The sequence below is a fragment of the Mesoplodon bidens genome, assembly GCF_964165515.1.
Source record: "Mesoplodon bidens genome assembly, chromosome: 3".
NCBI classification, from domain to species: domain Eukaryota; kingdom Metazoa; phylum Chordata; class Mammalia; order Artiodactyla; family Ziphiidae; genus Mesoplodon; species Mesoplodon bidens.
This window is the reverse complement of record NC_138178.1, coordinates 157,874,080-157,894,747: the sequence shown is the minus strand read 5'-3', so window position 1 is coordinate 157,894,747 and position 20,668 is coordinate 157,874,080.

Sequence of the window (20,668 nt, the reverse complement as noted above, 5' to 3'; positions counted from 1 at the left end):
ATTGGTGAGTCAGAATCCCCTAACAGGTGCTATTAGAGTTTGTGGAAGATTGGCCCTTAGGATGGAAATGATTGCTGTGCCTCCCAGCAGATGGAGCGACCTCTTAGGCATTGGTACCCAGACCTCACAGCCACTGGCTTCCTTGGGCAGACGCCACCATTCCAGTTGCTCCCTTTGTCCCTTGATAGCCGTGGTGAGGGCTCCAATGAAAGACACCTACGGACATCTGTGTGAGGTGCAGAAATGGCAGCAGCTGTTTGTCTACATAAATAAAAGACTCACAGATCAGTGTATTATTAAGTAAGAGAGCGTCTAGCATTTCTTTCTATGTTTTCCTAGTTATATTCTCTCATAAATTTGCCCATTCCATTTTTCCCCAATAGCTTAGAAAGTGCTTGCTGTGTGGTAGAATATTTTAGAGGAAAACTCATGTTACAGGCTTTGTAACAGAAAGTTTGTATAAAAAAAGTTAATCTTCATGTAAAAGAAAACCACAACTGGCCAGTTTATGTTAGGTCAAAAGGGACAAAATCATCTGAAAAGAAATTCAAATGATGATCATTTATTTTAGGGATCAATATCTAAACTTTAACATTTCAGCTTTGACAGAAATTCAAGTCTAAGACAATGAACATTAAAACAGTCAAACATTGCTTTCCTTAGCTTACACTGACAAGTATTCCTGTGATGCATACTTCATTAACTCAGAAATTGCTGAAATTGAATGAAAGGTGAATGCAAATGCTGTGTAAGCCTCCAGACTTCTTTTAAAAAACAGAATTTATAAAAATAAAACCATGTGCAAGGATATGCAGTGGTTACAAAGGCACCAAACTAAGTAATGCAGCTTCTCCTAATCGCAGCTTACTAGGAGCTAAAGTGAATAAATCAATAACTTTTCTTAATGTATCAAATAGAATTTATCTAAAGAAGCATTTTGTCTGTAGACTACTTTAACCACTATATATTTTTTAACTCACTTATGTCATCTGCTGCATCATCACCACCTACATTTTCTCCATATTTACTTACCCTTTAAGCAACAATGAGGCTTTATCACTATAAATGTTTTTATTTGAAATTAGTTTTTCAGAACTTTTCAAAAGAGGGGAAGAATCAGAAAAGCTTCTCAAGTTTCACAGACTTCCCTCTTCTGTTTTACGTGTATAGTGTTGAAAAAGATGGTGACTGTTTTCTGAGATGTCCTGGCTCTGTTGCTCTCCCTCACTTCAGTTTAAAGCATCTCCTGCCTTCATCTCTGTTGTCCTTATTCTGCTTGATTTTTGATTCCACTCCTAGAGCAGTGTCTCCTCATTGTAGGGCCCTGTTCTAGAAAGAAACCCAGCAAGTCAACTGAGAGGGACTAGACTGTTCTAGACTCTTCAGTCCTTCCTAATGCAGACCCTTTCACTCATCCAAGTGTGGACAGGGCAAACCCCTTCTTTCAAAGCTACTCTTCTAAAATAGACCTACCTCACTACTTTCCTCCACTCCCTCCCATAAACACATGCCTCTAGTGTGCATGTGGGTTGTCTTTACTCCACTCATATTTAGAGATTCTTGGGAGTAACTTGCAGGGTGATTTTGTTTTGAATATTGTCTATTATATTTTTCTGTTTTGTTTTGATATCTAGTTCTGTTATTATGAGACAATTTAAAGAGATTAAATAATCTCTTCTGACACTGTTGTCATTTTCCCAGATTCCTTCACCTCCTTCCATTCTTTATCAACCATTCTTCTCAGAATAGGCAGTGCAATGTTTTAAAAAATAAAATTTGTTATTCTCCTACTTAGCTTCCAATAGTTTCTTCTCACATTTAGTTATATGCATACCCAAGTGTCTTTCCATAGAGTATAAAGCCATAATCTGGCCCCTTCCTACATTTCAAACCCTTCCCTCCTTTACTGCACTTTTTTCTTTTTAAACGTATCAAGGTAGCTCTTGATTCAGAAAATTTTCACTCACTATTTCTCTCTTCTTGGAGATATCCCCCAGCTGTAGGGGAGGGAAAAACTGTTCCTCTACCCTCTTAAGTTCTGTATCTGTGAACTGTGAATTAAACTAACAAACAACAGATTAACAGAAGAAAAAGCACACAAATTTATGTTTTTAAATTTACATGCACATAGGATACACAGAAGTGAAAACTTTAAGAAGTAGTTAGAATCAGGAGCTTATACATTATTTTAACAAAGGGCAATAAATTGTGAAGAACTGACTAGACAAAGGAAAGGGAGAGTCTGGCCTTCTAGAGGAGGGAAATTATAAGAAAATGACCAGGGAATGTATGGTAGGTTAGGGTTGTTTAATAAAGTTTGTTATGCAGAGACTATTGCTGCTGACTCCATTGATAAGTCTGAGTCCTCTCTAATGATTAAGAGTCTTTCTCCTCTTCTGCTTACAAATGAAAATTTCTATCACCCTTACCAAAGGAAATTTACAGCCTGCTTTTAAGCAGAAAGGGGAAGGGCAGAGAGTTCTCTCTTGTGTACTGTTTCTCAATTGTCTTTAACTTTAAGATAATCCTTATGCCAAAGTGGCATATTTTAGCATGTTATATTCTGGTCCCCTTCATCTGCTCCCAGCATTTGGAGGGTTGACTTCTTTCAATTCAGAATTCAATTTAAATATTGTTTCCTGATCTCCCTGAAGAAGTAGCATTTGCTTCCCTCTTTATCATGGTAGTCTCCCTTACTCTCTTGATAGCAATTTTTACTATCAGTAATTAACTTGCTTGTACATTGATTTAGTTCTTTATTGTCTACCTGCTCCCATGAGAATACAGAAATTGTATTATTCACATCCCTATCCTCCATACTTAGAAAATCACCTGACACATTATAGGGGTTCAATAAATATAGTTAAATAATAAATTTCCATGAAGTTTATTTATGTTACTTAATTATCCTGACCACTCAATTAAATGCTTGGGACCAAACATTGCCCCTCCCACTGTATAATGAAAAGGCATTTATTTCTTATTCCCTGTTCTTCTCCTTTCATTTTTAAAATCAACCTTGCTTAGACTATCACAAGGCTATATAACAAGGGACCAAAGGAAGGCCAAAGAACAAAATCTATGATGACATTAGTTCCACAGGGAGAAAAATAAAAATAGACTGTCTTCAGAATTTTGCTGAACAGATGTCAACTCCATTTGCTACTTCACAAATCATTGTAAAGAATAATTGGATTTCATTGCTCCTGAAACAAGGTGACAAGAAGAAAGATGAAACTACTTTCCAAATACGGGGTGCTGGGTGGGGATTCATAGCCAAAGAGCTGAGAACTGCTAGTGGGAAAACACTATCAGATTAAGGACCATAGTATCAAGACTGAGTCCAGGAGAACATTTGAGACATCACCCTGGCCTGGCCAGCACAAAAAGGGATACTGGGGAAAAGGAAAAAAAAAAAAAAAGATTTACCTCTGCTGAGTAATTTATATAATTAATATAAAGAAAATAAAAGCAATCCTCTACTTTCTCACAAAACATGTTCCTGAAGATGCACTCGCAAGTCAAGTGTCTGAAGGCTAAATAGAAATATACATTTAAAAGGGAATGGGTAGTAGAAGTGGAGGGTCTTTTCCAAGATTGCCTATCAGTATAACAAAATACATATTTATTCCTCCTGGGGATCCATCCCTTCTTGTTTCCTAGCAACCTGGCATACAGAAAAGAATCTTTACAAGGGCCAGGGGCCTCACCCAGGTAAATATCTGAGTGTTACCCATGGGGTGGCAATTCTAATAGCTGAGGGCATCAACCCAACCACAAATAGCCCCTATTTCAGTGAAGACTCACTCTGTGCAATTTTGCAGTACTTCACAATCATGTTTACTCTTCTAATATTTTTTAAACATATTTTTACTATGTGAAAGGGATTTTTATTGTGAAAATACATGGCAGGAAAAATATGAACCATGACAAAAGTTGAATACTTACAGTAAAACAAGTTAATAAATTAATAAACTATAATTATTGGCCCTTCAAATAGGAAACATGACATATCTATATCAAACAAAAATAAAGTGTGATTTCTTGAAACAACTTGGTATCTGCAGTGGGTCTGTAGATGAACTAAGCATGAGGCCTAACATTTTTTTCTGTTAATTTTAGAAAGCCATTTTCCCAGAAGCATTAATCATGTGTTCTATTATGTTCAAGAAATTTCAGTCTATAGAATAAATGCTCTATACCTGTGTTATCATCCAGGAACAATGTCTAAGGATATTTTTGGCATCATGACTATGGGAGGAAAGGGTTCTACCATCTAGTGTGTATTGGCAAGAGATGCTGCCAAACATCCTATGAAGTATATAGGACAGTCCCCCATAGCGAAGAACTATCTGTTTCAAAATGTTAATAGTGCCCACTTGAGAAATTCAGCTCTAGACTTAAGGAGATAGGTAGATGATTATGATGATGATATTGTAAAAAATAGATAATATTCTTTTTAAAAATGAAAACAAAAAATTGAAAGAGAATTCAAACAAAATGCCAAGGAAGGGCTTCCCTGGTGGTGCAGTGGTTGAGACACCGCCTGCCGAAGCAGGGGCCACGGGTTCGTGGCCCGGCCCCAGAAGATCCCACATGTCGTGGAGCGGCTGGGCCCGTGAGCCATGGCCACTGAGCCTGCGCATCCGGAGCCTGTGCTCTCCAACGGGAGAGGCCACAACAGTGAGAGGCCCACATACCGCAAAAAAAAAATGAAAAAAAAAAGCCAAGGAACACTACACTATCAATTTGAAAGAAAAAAGACTCAGAAATGCACAACTTGGCATTATTTTACTCCAGAGAAGTTCTTCACATTCATATGCCAAAAGCAATTACCATATTCCTGATTGCTAATTAGACTGGCACAGGTTTTAACTTATCTACAGATGGCAACTTAAACGATAGTTAATTTTTAAGTTAAATTTTAAATTTTGTAGGTTTAAATTTAAATGTTTAAAGCTATGACATCATCTGTTAATGTATTCACTACAATAATGGGCCCAACTCTGTTACATATCAGTGTTGGGCATATGGAAAAACAAGGCAGGTTTCTCAAGCCACATGTGAAAATCAATCACATTTCTGGAAAGGCTACCGTATATAGAGACTCATGGTGAGTTGGGGGAGGACTGTGTCTGAGAACTCCATCCCCTCCCTCCTTGCCTCACACATTTTCCTCATGTGACAAGAACCCTGGACTGGAAGCCAGATGTCCTTCATTTCGGTCCTAACACGGGACTTTTAATTAGATAGGTGATTATGATCAGTCCCATAACAACTGGTGCCTCACTTTATCCATCTGTACAATGAATAGTTAGAATCATTTTGCATTACTCTTTAGCAAGGCTCTCTGTGAGAATGTCAAACTTGATACTCTTCCCCCAAAATGTATATTCAATGCATACATTTTCAAGACATTCCTTAAAGCCCATTTGTGAATTCACTAGAAATCATCTGACCACTGGTTAACAGCCTCTGTATTGAACCAGGTTCTTATACCATTTTCAATTGTAAAAAAGGTTTTAGCCAGACAATATGAAGAAATAGAAAAGGAAATCCCTCACGCCCATGAGAAGCCTGGCTACTGATCACTGTCAAGAGCAAGGCCACATGTAAATATCAGCAAAGGACATTCTAAAGGGAATGGAGGTAAGATATCTCTATTTCAAAGAGCAGTAAACAAAATCAACCTTCACAATTCTGTTGTTTAAAAGCATTCCCATTAGAATAGAAATGGTATTAGTCTCAGAATAAAACTGTACAAAAATCAATAAACAGAACTGAGAACAGAAGGGTTATCTCTCCCACTCTGCGATGATAGTAGAGCCCAACAATAAGACTCCTAATTTTCCTGGCAGTAACTCAGCCAATGAATAGCTGTGGACTCTGTTTACTGTAGCACCCCCAAATTCCTTTTCCTAACTATTAAAGAGTTCTCCTTCCCTTGCCATGTGGAGACTTGTATGTGGCTCATCATGGTTGCAGACTCTGAACTGCAATTCTCTGCTGATCCCAAATAAACCCATTTTTGCTGGAGAAATATCTGGCAATATATTTATTTCAGGCCAATATTTCAGTGCCTGTATGGGAGCCAGAGGAGACCCTGAAGGCTTCAGAGCTAGTGAGCAAACAGGTGCAGTAACCACAATTGAGCCCATTGTCACTCACTGCCTTCTTAGTGACCTTGGAGTTTGAAGGTACGTCTTCCTCATGGATGCAAGATCACGCCCTCTCTGCATTTGAAGTTCTCTAGCTTTTATTCAAGAACTATTTTAAAAGTTTTGTCTTTCTGGTAAAGGCCTGTTTCTGTATGTGGGTACTCATTTGGCACTTCGGTCTGATTTTAAGATAAGACTATTTCAACCTAAGCTGGCTGAAAACACCTTCAGCCCATTCCTTCCAGAACAGGGAGTACTTCACTGAAACTGCCAGTTTTTCAGCCTTTGACTTATACCTCTAGAAGGGGTTATTCTCTGGAAACTGGCTGAAAAGTCTTTGGCCTGGATCTTCTGGGATCAATCTGTTTCCTTAGAATTGGCTGAGGTTAGCTTGCAAGCTGTTTGAATTGAGTTGTTTGAGCCGTAAGCTATTTAAACTGTTTGAAAATTGTTCTTTTACTCTAGAGAAAAACCTCCAAGAAATAGGATTCCAGTTATATAAATATTTTAAGGGCGCCCTTACAGGGACTTCAGCCAATTTTATATTTAAAAACTATAGTCCTGGGCTTCCCTGGTGGCGCAGTGGTTGAGAGTCCGCCTGCCGATGCAGGGGACGTGGGTTCGTGCCCTGGTCCAGGGGGATCCCACATGCCACGGAGCGGCTGGGCCCATGAGCCGTGGCCGCTGGGCCTGCACGTCCGGAGCCTGTGATCCGCAGCGGGAGAGGCCACAACAGTGAGAGGCCCATGTAACGCAAAACAAACAAACAAACACACAAAAAAACAAACTATAGTCCTTTTTTTAAAAATTTAATTTTTTTTACATCTTTATTGGAGTATAATTGCTTTACAATGGTGTGTTAGTTTCTGCTTTATAACAAAGTGAATCAGTTATACATATGTTCCCATATCTCTTCCCTCTTGCGTCTCCTTCCCTCCCACCCTCCCTATCCCACCCCTCCAGGTGGTCACAAAGCACCGTGCTGATCTCCCTGTGCTATGCGGCTGCTTCCCACTAGCTATCCACCTTACGTTTGGTAGTGTATATATGCCCATGCCTCTCTCTCACTTTGTCACAGCTTACCCTTCCCCCTCCCCATATCCTCAAGTCCATTCTCTAGTAGGTCTGTGTCTTTATTCCTGTCTTACCCCTATGTTGTTCATGACTTTTTTTTCTTAAATTCCATATATATGTGTTAGCATACGGTATTTGTCTTTCTCTTTCTGACTGACTTCACTCTGTATGACAGACTCTAGGTCTATCCACCTTCTTCATGTGCACTTCTGACTAAATGGACTGACCAGACGAATGGTAATTTAGAATATCAATGGCCATTAGGGAAACTTTTGAAATCACCAAACTTAATTTCCTTAAAACTGAGTTGGACTACAATAGCTCAAAAATTTCTATTTTGATTGGTATTTTGAAGGTTCCAAATGTTATCAGAAGTCCAAAACTGCCTCTCTACAACGTAAGATTAAGATTAAAGGAGGCAAACAAACAATTAAAGAAAAATAAAATGGTTCCTGAAGCCTCAGGCTCTTCTTCCTTGGCTTTTCTCAGATTCTGAATCTGGCACCATCTTCCTCTTTCCCCTCTATGCCATCTCCATCTCCTCTGTACCCTCAAGTCCCCCATGCTAATTCTCTCACTGATCTTCTCCTTTTCTCTGAAACTCACCCCACTCTCTTTCCTTCTGGACTTGTCAGGACCTGCCCCTTTAAAATTAAGCCTTTTGAGGATTCCTGGACTCTTGTATTTCCCTGAATTACAAGCCATAGTTAAAAATGTTTGCAAAGTAACTGAATATCCTCAGATTTGCTGAGGAATTTAACATGGTCATTCAAATTAATGAGCTTGGTTTCTCTGAATTATACCAGCTAGTTCATATGCTTGTCAGTGAAGGCCAGGCCCAGCGTTGATGAAAACTGCTAATTGGGAAAATCCTGAAAGGTCTCTAGAATTACAACCAGTAGACCAGAGCACTAACTTATTATATAATCATGTTTGGGCAATCACTAGGTGACTTCCTCAAGCAAATCCTAGGGCTTTTTCAAGCCTGTTTACTGGAACAAAATTTAGCCTTGCACAAAAAAATCTGATGAACCTGTTCATGACTATTATAATTGACTTCAGATTTTTTATTAAAATATAGTTGATTTATAATATTTGTTTCAGATATACAACATAGTGATTTGATACCAGAGGGAGGGAGGGAGGGAGGAAGGAAGAAAAGAAAGAGGATAGCCTATTTAATAAGTTGAAGGATTTTTCTCCACTTTTATTAAATTTTGAAACTTGCACCCAAATCCAAGTTACAGGTGCAATACCTTTTTGTTAATGTCAATGGAATGTACATCCTTTCCTTTGGTCTGATTAGGCCAATTTCAGACACATGCTATCCCTGGATCAGGAAAGGTTTTCTGGTTTAAACTAATCATTTATTGAAGATAGAGATGGGGAAACAATCTAGATATACTAGAAAACTATGAGCCACTTATACACAAACACTATATTTTGTTCACTACTGTTAACTAAAATTAAAAGCAACTTTCTTTCTTTTTAACAAAATTCTGTGTCATTTATGTTCCATATTATACTGCTTTCCCTTTTCTACAGAATAATATATTACCAATGATAGGAGAGTCAATTCTAGAATCTGCTTTCAATAATCAAAAATCACTATATTGTCCTTACATCTCATTGGCAAAATGGACTTTGGTTGAGCATCCCAAACCCTGTTGTTACACAACAAAGGAAGAAGTTTTTAATCTGTGGGTCAGTATTTTTTCTGTGAAGGGCCAGAGAGTAAATTTTTTTGGCTTTGTAGTACACATATGGTCTCTGTCGTATATTCACTTTTATTTTGACAACTCTTTAATAATGTAAGAAACGTTCTGAAGTCAGAAGCTGTACAAAAAACAGGCCCCAGGCTGAATTTGGGCTGAATTTGGGCTGTGGCTTTTCCACCTGAGAGGCACCCAGGATTGAGTTCATTTGAAACGCTGAATGCAGCATAATGTGATATAATATGTATTTCATGATTCTCAGTTAATAACTCAGAAGTAGGTTGAACAATTATCTCAGTGTGCCCAGGACTGAGAGGTTTCCCAGGACATGAGACTTGTAGTGCTAAATCCAGGAAAGCCTCTGGCCAACCTGGATGGTTGGTCACCCTAATAAATTCCTCAAATAGGGCAAGTGAAATCTTGGAGAAGGAGGACAAAAGAAAACTTCATGGTTTGACCACCTAATTGAAAAGAAGGGAGAGGCTGGGATGGAGGAGGTGGCAGTCAGAAGGTTGGTGCAGTTGGATCCTTGTAACCAAGTGAACTGGGGTTGGAGCCACCTACTGCAGTCCGTGGTTGTTGAAGTCATTCATTTTCTGTGCTTAGGAAAACTTGGGGAAATAAGATGTAGAGAAGTCACAAAGAAAGAAGAGTCAAGAGAAACCAAACAGACCATGTTAAGACTGGAAAACAACGACACAGACATTTACTCAGAAAAGCAGCTTGAAATTTCCATTTAAAGTTGTCAACAAACAAGAAAGGTGGTGTGAGCACATCAACACTGTCCCCAGGTGCTGCTCGTTTCATTTTGTTCTTCAGTCTTTTATTTTTTCCCTCCCTCTTTAATGTAATTGGCAACATGTCAAAAAAGAGTCCATTCCGTGTTTCTCTTGCTGAGGCAATGAAGCAGATGGTATCAGAAGCTAATGCAGCAGGGAAATACAGATCACACACAGCTTAGTTTGTGTGAGCTTGGAAAAGATCTGTTTAGAAGTGTGTTGGGTTGGGAGAGAAGGGTGGTGAAGACATAATGCCAGAGAGACACAGAGATGTTAGGAACCTATAAGGTTTCATTCTAAGGAGATGATTATTTCAAGGCTGAGTTATGTTTCATTAATATATAATAATTCCAATGCAATACTGTAATAAGGTCAATAGATTCAAAAAGATCAATATCAAAGGCAACACTAAGTAGCAGAAATCTCACCTAATATAAGAGCAGCAAATGTTTTAATGTAGGAGTGGTCAAGAGAGGCAGCAAGATGGATTAGAATATCTAAGTAAAAATGGGGCTATGAGGGAGAAAGGGATCTTGCATGAATCTCAGAAACGGCATTCCTGTAGTTCCCTATGTGCATTCTATTCCTTAGGAAGTATAAAACATCTCAAATGTTCTCACTTATTTACACAATTCTCTCAAGAGGTCTATGGGAAAGAACTGTTGCCACCCATTTCACAGACAGCAGGATTCAATTATTTCCCCAAAGTCACATCTTAAAAAAGTGCTGACATTGGGAACATAATCTGTTTCCCTAAACTCCAAGACAATCCACATTAGAAGAGGATAGAAAAGTAACAGAAGCACAAGTCAGTTATTAGACTGGGAAATATATTAATAGGCTTTATATTAAACATTAGAATTATTATAGCAAACAGGATGAGGGACCATAGGATAAAAGACGTCACTTAGGGCAGAACTCTGTGGCTGGGATTAAAAATGTGACTATATACTTATATAAGGTAAAATTCCTTAAAGAACTGAGGTAGAGAAGCCACCAAGTTTTTTTTTTTTTTCCTTTAAAAACCCCACCAAACTTGGGCCTAATGCACATGTTGCCTAATACACCTAGTATGGGAAAATGAGTGAGAACAGTTCTAAACTGAGGAAACAGCATCAGCGGGGTATTGCTGCACCCCATAGCTTCTGCCCTACATTCAGCACCTGTTCTGCTGACTCTATTCCCCCAAATGCCAGTGGGGGCTCTGAGCATGAAGTGCAGGCAGTGGCCTGGAAAATCAGCCAGAGGTCAGCCCTTGAGGGCCAATTACTCTGGAAGAATCATTAGGGGCCTGCCTTATCTTGGGAGCTCTTGAAGAAACTGATAGCTTAGTGCAAAGCAGAAAGTATCAGCCCCTTCCCCAAACTTATTTTTCTGTCCAAGCTGAACTCTGACACCAGTTAGTAATCACTCCCTAGTTATAGCTTGTCTGTGTTACTTCATGCTATGGTAAGTATTACTGGTGTTGAGGGAAGAGGAAGGAGAAATACTTCCTGATGCTTAGAGTCCAGTGGTGTGCTGGTGAAAGATTAACAACCAGCTCTCTATGGGGCAAGTCTGATTTGTACCATCTTTAGGTTGCCATGGTGTAAATAATCCCACCATGGCCAATTTCAAGCTATCAATGTGATGTCAAACTCCTTAGAAAATTCCTGAAAATATAGTAATAAGATGCTGGTAGGAGCCCTCTCCATTGCATCACTGATTAGGATCTATGCTAAGGAGCTGAAATTAAAGAAAAGTAACTGATTCTTGGGGTAGGAGGGGAGCATCCAACTGCAAAGCACTAAATTAATTTCATAGTTTCTGTATTCTCACATATACTTCTCCTTTCCAAATAGACAAGAGTCCATGAAGATTCATAGCTATTTCTGTTGCAGGAAAGAAAGTGGGGCATGAGAGGATGGTCATGTCCCAGGTCTCAGGCAAGCCCTGGGACAGCCACCATGTGTGTGTGTTTGGCTTCACGCAAGAAAGAATTCAAGACCGAGCCATAGTAAAGTAAAAGAAGGTTTATTCAGGGAGATACACACACCGTAGACAGAGTGTGGGCCATCTCAGAAGACAAGAGGCCCCAAAATATGGGGTGGTTAGTTTTTATAGACTGGATAATTTCATAGGGTAATGAGTGGGAGGGTTATTTCAACTATTTTGGGGAAGGGGGGAGATTTCCAGGAATTGAGTCACTGCCCACTTTTTGGCCTTTTATGGTCAGCCTCAGAACTGTCATGGCACCTAGGGGTGTGTCATTTAGCATGCTGATGTATTACAATGAGAGTATAATGAGGCTCAAGGTCTACTGGAAGTCAGTCATCCATCATCTTGGACCTAGTTTATTCTAACCAGTTTATGTCTTGTCCTTAACAGCTATGTCATTCTTTTAAAGGTTGTGCCCCACCCCCTTCCTGTTCAACCTCCAGGGATTATCAGTTTTGCTGGCCTGGAAGCCCCACAAGATTTCACTTCTAAAGCTCAGTTACTGTGTCTGGCACAGAGCAGGAACTCTATATACACAAGTGCCTATTGATTAATGATTGATCGATGAATTAATTTCTTTGTCTTTGCTTCCCCTTTTAGACCTCCCTAAAGGCTTGTGGGGAAGAAAAACAAACCAACAAAAACTTGATAAGAGAGAGTTAAGGTTAGGGTTTGGAACTGTTGGGAAGAAAAAAATTTTCCTTCACCCTTCAAGTTTCTTCTGGCTGGTCTAAGAATTAAATTGACATGAGACAGATTAACAGGAGAAAATCTAATTTAACTGTGTATGTACAGGGAATCTGAACACAAGAGATTCCAAAGGCAGTCAGGCAAAATGAGGTATATATGCATTCTGGACTAAGAAGAAGGGGCAGGGGTCTTCAAAGAGAAGGCAGGCAATTTACAGGAAGCTGATAAAAGAACAAATGTTTGCTGGGCCATGTAGAAACAATGGGACACAGATAGGAATTTTAACAAACAGATTTTGCTATGGTCCTCCCTGTGTACCACACCTGTGTACCATATTATTCTTTCCTGTAATAGGCCCTCTGTCTAAATTCTTTCAGGCAGTTAAGAGGGAGGGGTGAAAATAAAAACTCCTGAGTCTTCTGTTTCTTCCTCATGCCAGACACACGTTTTAGAGTGGCAATTTTTGCTTCCCTATAGAACCACGGCAGATATGGATTAAAGCAATTCATCCCATCCCCTGTTTCTCTCACTACAAACCAAGATGCAGATGGCTGATGTGAGCTTTTTTTTTTTTTTTATGTAAACAGCATACAGTGAGTCAGTGGCTCCACTTCCTTGGTTTAAGGAAAGGTTCTCTGAAGATACATTATTGTCCTTACTTTAAACTCAAGTAGTCCCATGAGAACATTGAGGAAGCATACAATTTTAGAGAAAGAAGGTATTCTAAAGGTCTTTAGGTGCAAGGCACTTAGTTAGCCAAGTAAACAAAGCAATCAAGTCATTTGCTCAGCTCTCTGCATACATATCTCATTCTCATCTTTCAAGTCTTAGCTCAGCTATCACCTCCTCAAAGAAGCTTTCACACAAACACACCAACCCTAGCACATCACCCTGTTTATCTTCATAGAAATATCACTATATAAAATCACCTTAGACACTTATTTATTTTCTGCTTCAATTTATTAGAACATAAGAGCCAGGAAAATGGAAACTTTCTCTGTCTTGTTCATTTTGATGTTGAAAACTTGGCATCTGTGCACCAGTGCTGAATCAAATCTCAGAGACAGAGTTTTAGGTGAAGTAGAAAATAGCTTTATTTCTTTGCCAGGCAAAAGGGTGCACAGTGGGCTTGTGCCTCTCAAAATCGTGTGTCCCAACCCAGTGAGGAGTTTCATATAAATAGTTCAAGGTTGGTGTTGCTGATAAGATTTGGATGTGTGCAGAGCCTGAACTCCTTTCATCTGGTCTCAGGTTTTTTGTTTTATTTTACTGCTCTTCCCTTGTCTCTTCATCCCTTTCCCCTGATTAGCAACTGTTTGAATCTGCCCTTTGGGACTCAGGGAAGGTCATGGAGGCTGGAGTCTGTCCCCTACAAACAAGAAACAGGGGACAGAATGGCTTCCATGCTGAGGAGCCCCACAGGGTCCTGCTTGGTTTCAGTTTCTGTATGCCCAAATCCTATCTAAAAGTTTGGCAAACTCAGGTTCTCAATAATATTTGTGGAGTAAGTGAATGAATGTAATGGCATATTAATAAGCAATTTCTTCATATCTTGGTATTTAGGTTGTTGTTACCTCTACCTCTACTTCCTTCACAATTGAAACTAAGATCAAGTTGACGACAGTTAAAAACAAAAAGAATACCAATTTTTTAAAACAACCTATTCATAGCTAGCAAAGTAATGTTTCTTCTCAGCTCTGTGACTTGCTTCATTCAGAGAGAGGTACTCTTTCATGAACTCAGGATGAGAGTCTCCTACTACATTTTTTCTGAAAGTTTATCCCAGGTACTTGTTTCTTTTCCCACAAGTTTTAAAAGAATTTACCATCAAGAAGCCTTAAGAAAGTTTCTCCAAAGGAATATGTAAAATTAAACTGGACTTAAAAGGACTAAAATTTTCATCAAAGCTAAATAAATAAAGCAGATTATTTCTACCAAGTAAAAACACCCAATGACAAAACTTATTGTAGTTCATCTTATTCATGGTTTCCTGAGCAAGAAACTTAGGTTTAATTTTAACTATAACCAATTAAGGTTTTACTTCATTTTTCAACCAAATAATCTTTCAAAATACAGTTGACCCCTGAACAACACAGGGCTTATGAGCATTGACCCCTGCACAGCTGAAAATCCACATATAACTTTCAGTCGGCCATCCATATCATGGTTCCACATCTGTGAATTCAACCAACCATGACTCATGTAGTACTGTAGGATGTACTTATTGAAAAAAATTCTGTCTAGAAATAGACCCATGCAGTTCAAACCCATGTTGTTCAAAATAGTCAAATGTACAGGCATATCTTGAAACTATTGCAGATTCAGTTCCAGACAACCATAATAAAGCAAATTTCTCAATAAAATGAGTCACATGAATTTTTGGTTTCCCTGTGCATATAAAAGTGATGTTTACACTATAGCATATTAAATGTGCAACAGCATTATGTCTAAAAAACAATGTACATACTTTAATTATAAATAAGACTTTATCGCTAAAAAGTGCTAACCATCATCTGACCTTGGTAGAGGCTCTTGCCTCAGTGTGGATGGCTGCCGACTGATCAGGGTGGTGGTTGCTGAAGGTTGGGGTGGCCGTGGCAATTTCTTAAAACTAAGACAGCAGTGAAGTTTTTTCCATGTTGATTGATTTTTCCTTGCACAAATGATTTCTCTGTAGCATATAGTGATGTTAGTATTTTACCCACAATATATCTTCTTTCAAAATTGGAGTCCTCTCAAGTTCTGCCACTGCTTTATCAACTAAGTTTATGTAATATTCTAAATTCTTTGTTGTCATTTCAACTAGCTTCACAGCATCTTCACCAGGAGTAGAGTCCATCTCAAGAGATCACATTTTTTTTTTACTCATCCATTAAAAAGTAACTCATCCATTCAAGTTTCGTCATGCGATTGCAGCAATTCAGTCACATCCTCAAGTTCCATCTCGAATTCTAGTTCTCTTGCTATTTCCACCACATCTGCAGTTACTTCCTCCACTGAACTCTTGAACCCCTCAAAAGTCATCCATGACAGTTGGAATCAACTTTTTCCAAACTCCTCTTAATATTGATATTTTGACTTCTTCCCATGAATCGTGAATGTTCTTAATAGCATCTAGAATGGTGAATCCTTTCCAGAGGTTTTCAATTAGCTTTTCCCAGATCCATTGGAGGAATCTATCTATGGAAGCTATAGCCTTACAAAATGTATTTCTTAAATAATAAGACTTGAAAGTCAAAATTACTCCTTGATCCTTGGGCCACAAAATGGTGTTGTGTTAGCAGGCATGAAAACAACATTCATCTCATTGTACAACTTCATCAGAGCTCTTGGGTAATCAGGTGCATTGACAATGAGCAGTAGTATTTTGAAAGGAATCTTTTCTTCTGAGTAGCTGGTGTCAACCTTGGTCTTAAAATATTCAGTAAACCATGTTGTAAATAGATGTACTGTCATTCAGGCTTTGTTGTTCAATTTATACAGAACAGGCAGAATAGACTGAACATAATTCTTAAGGGCCCTAGGATTTTCAGAATGGTAAATGAGCATTGGCTTCAATGTCACCAGCTGCATTACCCCCTAACAAGAGAGTCAGTCTGTCCTTTCGAGCTTTGAAGGCAAGCGTTGACTTCTCCTCTCTAGCTCTGGAAGTCCTAGATGGCATCTTCTTCCAATAGAAGGCTGTTTCATCTATCTTGAAAACCTGTTGTTTAGTGTAGCCACCTTCATTAATTACCTTAGCTAGATCTTCTGGATAACTTGCTATATCTTCTATAGCAGCACTTGCTGCTTCATCTTGTACTTGTATGATATGGAGACAGCTTATTTCCTTAAACGTCATGAACAAACCTCTACAAGCTTCAAATGTATCTTCTGCAGCTTCCTCACCTCTCTCAGCCTTCACAGAATTGAAGACAGTTAGGGCCTTGCTCTGGATTAAGCTGCGGCTTAACTGAATGTTGTGGCTGGTTTGATCTTCCATCAAGACCACTAAAACTTACTTCACATCAGTAATAAAGTTGTATTGTTTTCTTATCATTTGTGTGTTCACTGGAGCAGCACTTTTAGTTTCATTTAAGAACTTCTCCTTTGCATTCACAACTTGGCTGTTTGGTACAAGAGGCCTAGATTTTGGCTTTCAACCTGCCTTCCTCGCAAAGCTTAATTATTCTAGCTTTTGATTTAAAGTAAGAGACAAGAGACTCTTCCTTTCACTTGAACACTTATGGGCCATTGTAGGGTTACTAGCTGGCCTAATATCAATATTGTTGTGTCTCAGGGAATAGGGAGGCCCAAGGGGAAGGAGAGAGATGGTAGAATGGCTGGGTGACGGAGCAGTCAGGACACACACACTTATCTATTAAGTTCTCTATCTTATATGGGTATGGTTCATGGCACCCCAAAACAATCACAATAATAACATCAGAGATCACTGATCACAGTTCACCATAACAAATAATAAGTTTGAAATATTATGAGTATTATCAAAATGTGACACAGATATGAAGTGAATAAACGCTGTTTAAAAAATAGACTTGCCCCACACAGTGTTGACACTCAACTTGTAAAAACCACAATATTTGCAAAGCACAATAGAGCAAAGCATAATTAAACAAGATGTGCCTGTAGTACTAAAATGCTTAGATAATTAAAATGATTGCTTATTGAGGTACAAAGATTTTGTGAAAGTGAATTTTATGATCTCCTTTTATAGAGATTTGCATTCTCTATTCCAGGATTTTTTTTTTTTCTCATAACAGGTAACTTGGTGTGCCCCTCAGCTTTTTAAGATCATTTTAGCAGTTTATTTGTTCCATCATATTTATGAGCCAGAAATAGAAAATGATCAAAGTTTCATTCCTTCTCTATTCACAATTATTTTAATCATTTGCATTTAAATTTAAATTTTTCATAATATTAAGTTTTGTTTTATTTAGTCCTTTTAGAAGTGGATAGTGCAAGGGCATTCTTTAGAATTGTATAAACAACTGTATCCATCCAAATAGAAGAGGAAAATTATTTTGCTTCATGTAGCCTCCTAGATAATTTCAAAAGTGAATATTGTTTTCTTTACTTATTGAGGTAGCTTTAAGAGTCTTTATGAAGAATTTTTTTTTTTCCAGTAGTGGTTGCTTTTAGATAGTGGGATGAGAAATCCCAGGTGCCATTAAAAAAAAAAAAAGTGAGTAGGTGCTACTTTATTTAGACAGACACATAGACACATAGCCTGGGCAGCTAATGGGCTTAGGTAGATCATTGCTAATTAATTAAATATGTGGCCTAGTTATAGAAAAGCATCAGACCAACACAGATCCTGAGCTAACTTGTTTTTAGTTCTGTGTTTATCAACTAAGCCCAGAGTTGGAAACAAGAGTGTTATTTAAGCCTCACTCTGAGCCTCAACAGTTGAACACATTCCTTAAGAGATGTATGTATCTGTAAATGGAAGAGCAGCTCATCAGATGCTGGGAGAGGGAAAGGAGGTATGGTGGAACAAACCAGAGACCCAGAGGGAGAAAGTCTCAGGATCTTGACAAAGTAGGCAAATATTCTGACTCAAGTTCATGTAAAGTTGGCGACAACATTTGCCCAGCAGAGTCACTGTGAGAATTAAGTAATAGGCAAGAAAGCTTCTGACACATAGTTAAAGATCGGTAAAGGGTAGTTCCCTCCCTTTCCTTTGCACAAGATCTAATTTAGAAAACAAACAGCAGCTAAGGGATAAAAGAGTCACTCTCAACCCCAGGCCCATCATAAGGAAGTGCTTCCTCACAAGCCAGCTTTATGGACAGTCATGCTTGATTTCATGCTCTACTATTGCCATTTTGAAATCTTTAGTAGTTTTGAACAGGAACCCCTCATTTTCATCTTTTTTTCATGTTTTTTTATTGTGGTAAAAGTCACATAATATACTATTTTAACCATATTTAACTGTACAGTTCAGTGGCACTAAGTACATTCACGTTATCATGCAACTCTCACCATCATCCATCCCCTGAATTTTTCACCTTCCTAAACGAAACTGTCTCCATTAAACACTAACTCCCCGTTCTCCCTCCCCACCACCCCCCAGCATCTACCAATGTACTGACTCCATGAATTTGACTATTCTAAGTATCTCATATAAGTGGAATCAAACAGTATTTGCACCTAATGTATATAGGAATGCATTTTTAAGGTTAACTTATGTCCTGCAAAAAAATTGTTACTTCTTTTTTTCTCCCTGTGCTATACAGTAGGCCCTCACCAGCCATCTACTTCATACAGAGTAGTGTACATACGTCAATCCCAATTTCCCAATCCATCCCCCCCCACCCCTTCAGCCTTGGTGTCCGTATGTTTGTTCTCTGTGTCTGTGTCTCTATTTCTGCATTGCAAATAGGTTCACCTGTACCATTTTTCTAAATTCCACATATATGCATTAATAACAATATTTTTGTTTTTCTATTTCTGACTTACTTCACTCTGTATGACAGTCTCTAGGTCCATCCACAACTCTGCAAATGGCACAATTTCATTCCTTTTTATGGCTGAGTAATATTCCATTATACATATCTATCACATTTTTATCCATCCCTCTGTTAATGGACATTTAGGTTGCTTCCACATCCTGGCTACTATAAATAGTGCTGCAGTGAACATTGGGGTGCATGTATCTTTTTGAAGTATGGTTTTCTCCAGATATATGCCCAGGAGTGGGATTGTTAGATCATATGGTGGCTCTATTTTTAGTTTTTTTAAGGAACCTCCATACAGTTCTCCATAGTGGCTGTATGGAGACAGCCACTAATCCATTTTGAGTTTATTTTTGTGTATGTGTTTAGGGAGTGTTCTAATTTCATTCTTTTATATGTAGCTGTCTAGTTTTCCTAGCACCACTTATTGAGGAGACTGTCTTTTCTCCATTGTATATTCTTGCCTCCTTTGTCATAGATTAGGTAACCATAGGTGTGTGGGTTTATCACTGGGCTTTCTATCCTATTCCATTGATCTATATTTCTGTTTTTGTGCCAGTACCACACTGTCTTGATTACTGTAGCTTTGTAGTATAGTCTGAAGTCAGGGAGCCTGATTCCTCAAGCTCCATTTTTCTTTCTCAAGATTGCTTTGGCTCTTCAGGGTCTTTTGTGTTTCCATACAAATTGTAAAATTTTTTGTTCTAATTCTGGGAAAAATGCCATTGGTAATTTGATAGGGATTGCTTTGAATCTGTAGATTGCTTTGAGTAGCATAGTCATTTTCACAATTTTGATTCTTCCAATCTAAGAACATGGTATATTTTGCCATCTGTTTGTGTTGTGTTTGATTTCCTTCATCAGTATCTTATAGTTTTCTGAGTACAGGTCTTTTGCCTCCTTAGGTAGTTTTATTCCTAGGTATTTTATTCTTTTTGTTGCAGTGGTAAATGGGATTGTTTCCTTAATTTCTCTTTCTGATTTTCATTGCTAGTGTATAGGAATGCAAGAAATTTCTGTGCATTAATTTTGTACCCTGCAACCTTACCAAATTCATTGATTACCGCCAGTAGTTTTCTGGTGGCATCTTTAGGATTTTCTATGTATAGTATCATGTCATCTGCAAACAGTGACACTTTTACTTCTTTTCCGATTTGGATTCCTTTTATTTCTTTTTCTTCTCTGATTGCCATGGCTAGAACTTCCAAAACTATGTTGAATAAAAGTGGGGAGAGTGGTCATCCTTGTCTTGTTCCTGGTCTTAGAGGAAATGCTTTCAAGTTTTCACTGTTGAGAATGATGTTTTGCTGTGGGTTGCCATATATGGGCCTCTATGCCCACTTTCTGGAGAGTTTTTATCATAAATGGGTGTTGAATTTTGTCAAAAGCTTTTTCTGCATCTATTGAGATGATCATATGGTTTCTTCCTTTTCATCTTTCACAGGATACCACATGTTATGTAGCTGTTCCTACTTCCCCAGAGCTGGGATATTTGCAGCTTATGCTTCCTGTCCTGGTCATGCAGGTAAGGACCCAGCCAAACACTGCTCTAAAGATGACCTCAAACTACAAACTCTAAAATAGAGGAGGAGCATGAACTTGAATTCCCAGTCATTTCCTCTCCTTCCACTGCTATTATTGCTCCTCTGCTTTCTATTGGTCTTAATTTAAGATTAGGGGGAAAATTGAATTTAAATTTATGTATCAACTGAAAAGGCTCACCATCTGGCTTAAAACTTTAAGGAGGCAATAAGGCAGTAAATGAAGAGTTAATTCATTCCAGAAACACTTCTAAATCTTTAGAACACTGATTAATAAAT